A 6000-nucleotide genomic window follows, 5' to 3' on the forward strand; every position below is an offset into this window, starting at 1 on the left:
TTTTTAATAATTTTTATAGAATATTTTTTTATAATATTTTTAACCTATGGTCTAAAGACATAATTATAATAGCCTATTTAAAATTACTTAATTAGTTAATACAAATAATTAGTATAATTGATTTAGTTTAATAAATTAAAATAAATAAATGTGAAAGAAAAAGATAAAGAGAAAGTAAAATTATAAAAACCTGTAGCCATTAAAAAGCAATAAAAAAGTCCCTTTTAGTTTTTTATTTATTAATTATTAATTTATTATAATTAATTTCACAATATTTATTATACGTTATTCATCTTACAAATTAATACAATCAATTAATTGATGATATCAATTATCGATAATTAATTTTAATTGATATAACTCATTTTGCTATACTTTTTTAAATAAATAATTATTAATGCACGTCTCAATTTTTTATTAAAGTAGAATAAAATAAAATACATAAATTGAGTACATATAAATCTAAAAATTATAAAATTTTATTAACAACTCAAACAAATTAATACCATAAAGCTAAATTTAATGTCTATTTTAAAAATAATTAGTGACCTTTTATTCTTTTAATTATTAATAATTTAAATAAAGTAATACCCTATTACTTATATATTCAGAAGCATTTTTCTATTATATCACTTATTTACTCACAGTCTTAAAGTCTATAAAAATATACAATTGTATTATCATTCAAAACACAAATTCATCCTTTATTTTTATTAAATATTTAGATTAATTCAGTTAGATGGGTGTTTTAATAAAAGGATAGATTATTATTATTATTATTATTATTATTATTATTATTATTATTATTATTATTATTATTATTATTAAAATAAAAAATATCATTAATTGATAATTAGCCTAATAATAGATTAAATATTGATTTGATATAATTAACCTGAAAATATTTTCCTAAAATAATATAATCATACATTATTCATGAGCTAATTATAATGCAATTAAAGATATTATTATAACATAATATCTACTTATTATATTTCTATTACATTTTGTATATATCATCAAAAGATGCATGTTTTATTTTTTTTTTTTTTAGATAAAATCTATTTTCACCGGCAAAGAAATTGTGTTTAGGTCAACGATTTACTATATGTTTAGGTAAAATTTTTTTTGAATATAATGAAAATACAAATAAAGAAATAAAGGATAAAAATAAACTTAAATATATATGACACTATTTCATTTTATTAAAATATTTAAAAATAGCATATCCACGAAAAATATTCCTAATATATAAATTGAGGCAATAATTTAAAATTCTCTAATACTAATTTAATCAAATACTAATATTAAAACCAAATTACTTAAACAATATTGAATCTATTCTAGTTCTTAGTCACGTATAGAATAGAGTCATTCTCGTAACGACAACCAACTGAAACAATATTTCCCTCAATGGCATTGCATGCATGCAAAAGAAAGTCGGTAATTTCTGAAAAAAAAAAAATCACAATATGTTATAAAATTATTCCAATAACGAAAAACTTAAAATAAGAAAATTTAAATATATTACCAATCGTTGAAATTACATATCCGAGTTTGTCACGAATTTAGCAAAACTGAACTTAAACTGAGGGAATTCAATCTCATTATGTGCTCCACTTCAAAAATTTTCGCGCAGACATAAAAAGTATGGAGGGGATGGAACTTGAACTTGGCCTATAAAGTTCCGTGGAAACAATTCCTCAATCAAAAATCGAGCTCCTTCCAAGAAAGCTAACTTTAACCACATTCCATTAGATTGGTCATAATAGGTGAGTAGATCCAACCATCCTTCGGTAAAGTAGAGATTATTGTCCTTTCTTTGAACGCTTACATCCATGTAGTTGGAACCCGAATCAGTGAAGATAACTCGATGAGGTATTTCATGGATGTGATGCATTGTAAACGATTGTGGCAAAAGACAATCGAACTGGAACATTAGACGATAAGAATAACTTAGAGTAACAACAATTAATAAATTATCAAAAGAATAATATAATAGAATGAGTATATGAAAAATATTATAAAAAGTTATAAATTGTACCTTAAAAGGATCAACTTCAATAAACAACGAAGAATACATTCTTATTCTATGAAGTAGTAAAAAACAAAAAATATAAAATTATGAGTTGACTCTCAAATTTAGATTCATGTACCACAGAAAAACACTATATATAGACTTTAGTAAAACGAAAATAAATATGTAAATTATTTATTATTAAGGTAATTTTTTATTATATACAGTAATTACGCATCGCATATATTAATTTTGTTAAAATTATATAATTTTGTCATATCATGATTAGAATCATTATCTTCTATCATGATAAAAGAAATCTCGGATAATGAATAAGAATATTATACTTAATATACACAAATTGAAATAAAAAGGGGTAGAGATATATTATCATGCACGGGTCAGCTAACTTAAAATGTTTGAAATAAATATCATAAGAAAATAGAATTATAACGGGTTAAAGTAATAAAAAAATAACTTGTACAATTATTATATGCTAATGCTAAAAATAATTTTACGTAAATCCTATTATAATTTTTACGATTACCCGTGATAAATTATTATAATTTTAAGTTGTTGCTTTACCCACGTGATAATTTCAATTTTATTATTATTATTATTATTATTATTATTATTATTATTATTATTATTATTATTATTATTATTAAAAGTATTTTTAATTGATAATTAATAAGTAATTTAATAGTACATTAAATATTAATTTGATATAATTATAATGAAGATATGTTCCTAAATTAGTATAATTATATATTATTTATTAAATATTAATTATAATATAATTATAATAAAGATATAAAGATATTTTTTATAAAATAATTTAGAATAAAAAAATTTCATTCATTTTGGAGGAAAAACGAAGTCACGAGAAATTGACACGTCACCTTTATTAGTTGGGGGAAAATCCAGTTTTAGTATATTAAGTAGATAAAAAAATATAGCAAATGATAGACACATAATATTTTTCTATTAATTTATCAACCAAAATTTAACAGTAATATTTATATGTATTGTTAATTACTCTAATATATCTATCTATAAAAAATAGTTATGTAGATAATAATTTTTGGAGTGAAACTTTACTTATTTTGATAGAATTTATGATAAATAGAGAATAATTAATAAAGAGTATATAAAAACTCAAAAGATAATAAATATTTTACTGTCTAAAACTACATCATCATTTTTATACTCATATGACAGTAACGAGACATGCACCACTATAAATAATGAAATACATGGACAATTTTATTTTGTTTCACAGTATTCATTAACAAAATTTACTATCTTAAAAGACCTAATTATAATTTTTTTTAAAGATTAATTAATCTAAAATTAATATCTTCAAAAATTTAATTATCACTTTACTCTACGTACAAAGCTATTTTTTTATATTTATCTTTGGGGCGTGCCCTGTTTTCTAGGGTTTGTTGGTGTACTCTACTCTACTAGAATTTTTTTTCAGGAGAATCCTTAATTGTGAGCCTGTTTCATAGAAGACTACTAGAGAACAATGACAGCACATGCTGCCAATCCAATTCATGTTACTAATGTTATTATGACAGATAAAGAAACAGTCATTCTGTTCAATGATGAGGACATAAAGGAGGGGATAGAAAAATGCTCGAGGAGTCTTGTAGGTAGGCTATTTTCAGATTGAAAAATTAGCCCAGGGACTATTGAGGCAGCTTTATATGCGATCTAGAGCCAACCGATAGGTTTCAAAGTCATGGATCATGGAGAAAAATTATTCCAATTCTACTTTGACAATGAAATGAACTTGATCAGGATTGAAAGAGGTGCACCTTGTCTTTTCAAAAATTATATTTTGAATCTACGAAGGTGGAATGAGGACTTAGAGATTAAAGATGAGGAATTTGCAACGGTTCCAACATGGGTTCAGCTATGGGATTACCAGAACAATACAAAACAAGAAATCTGGGCAGCAAAGTAGGAGAAACACTCGGGAGAGTGTTAGAGACGGATCTGTTTTCGCTAAGGGGTAAGGAGGACCGATTGTTGAAGACGAAAGTGATGCTGGACATCACAAAATCACTAAGAAGATCTATTAAAATTTCAGGCATTAATCAGAAAGTAACTGAGGTGAACCTGAAATACGAATGTATTGGTAACTTTTGTTATTATTATGGTTTTATTGGTCATAAAGTGAGAAATTGTCAGCAGAATTTGGAGGATACGGCGGTTGGACAGTCAAAGGAGGAACAATGGGGTTCGTGGCTGAGAGCTGAACAAGTTGGGAGGAAAATAGAAAATCTAAAGGAGAACCAAAACCCCAAAAAACCTAAAAAGGAGGAGGAGAGGAGACAAACGTCGAGGAAGCCTACACCAGTAAATCTAATATGTACATTTGCTATCTTATCAGTTCAAGAAGGCAATTTACAAAATAGTGTAGCTGAGGTAGGTTTCAAACCAAAAAATCGAATCATAGAGGGGGGAAGAGGACAGAAGGAAGTGGGAGAGAGTGACCCAAGGCTGGAAAGAAGAAAACAGAACAAGGTGAGGGAGGAGAATTTGATAGAAGCTGCAAATTCTAACAATTTATTCAACTTCAAAGCAACAAGCCGAAGTGAAGAAGGTAACGGAGGTAGCAAGCCGAAGTTGAAACAGTATGCCCGAAGAAAACCAACCCTCAAACTGGTCTCAGGATCCAAGAGGAGCAATATGTGGTTGCAAGGCATAGCGAATAGGAAGAGACAGTGTCAAGTAGTGGATACATCAACAAGCATAGGAGAAGGTGCTACTGATGAGCGAATAATTTATACGCTTTTTGGCATTGTTTTTAGTATGTTTTTAGTAGAATCTAGTTACTTTTAGGGATGTTTTTATTAGTTTTATGTTAAATTCATATTTCTGGACTTTACTATGAGTTTGTGTATTTTTCTGTGATTTCAGGTATTTTCTGGCTGAAATTGAGGGACTTGAGTAAAAATCAGATTCAGAGGTTGAAGAAGGACTGCTGATGCTGTTGGATTCTGACCTCCCTGCACTCAAAGTAGATTTTCTGGAGCTACAGAACTCAAAATGGCGCGCTTCCAATTGCGTTGGAAAGTAGACATCCAGGGCTTTCCAGCAATATATAATAGCCCATACTTTGGCCGAGTTTAAACGACGCAAATGGGCGTTGAACGCCAGTTCTACGCTACAGTCTGGAGTTAAATGCCAGAAACACGTCACAAGCCAGAGTTGAACGCCAGAAATACGTTACAAACTGGCGTTCAACTCCAAGAATGACCTCTCCACGTGTAAACTTCAAGCTCAGCCCAAGCACACACCAAGTGACCCCGGAAGTGGATTTATACATCAATTACCTACTTCTGTAAACCCTAGTAGCTAGTTTAGTATAAATATGACTTTTTACTATTGTATTTTTATCTTATGATTTTGAGTTCATCTTCGGATCATATTGATCATATTTTGGGGGCTGGCCATTCGGCCATGCCTGAACCTTTCACTTATGTATTTTTAACGGTAGAGTTTCTACACTCCATAAATTAAGGTGTGGAGCTCTGCTGTTCCTCAAAGATTAATGCAAAGTACTACTGTTTTTCTATTCAATTCAACTTATTCCGCTTCTAAGATATTCATTCGCACTTCAATATGAATGTGATGAACGTGACAATCATCATCATTCCCCCACGAACGCGTGCCTGACAACCACTTCCGTTCCACCTTAGATTGAATGAGTATCTCTTAGATCTCTTAATCAGAATCTTCGTGGTATAAGCTAGATTGATGGCGGCATTCATGAGAGTCCGGAAAGTCTAAACCTTGTCTGTGGTATTCCGAGTAGGACTCTGGGATTGAATGACTGTGACGAACTTCAAACTCGCGAGTGCTGGGCGTAGTGACAGACGCAAAAGGAGGGTGAATCTTATTCCAGTATGATCGAGAACCTCAGATGATTAGCCATGCAGTGACAGTGCATCGAACCATTTTCACAAGAG

The sequence above is a fragment of the Arachis hypogaea genome, chromosome 13, assembly GCF_003086295.3.
Source record: "Arachis hypogaea cultivar Tifrunner chromosome 13, arahy.Tifrunner.gnm2.J5K5, whole genome shotgun sequence".
NCBI lineage: Eukaryota > Viridiplantae > Streptophyta > Magnoliopsida > Fabales > Fabaceae > Arachis > Arachis hypogaea.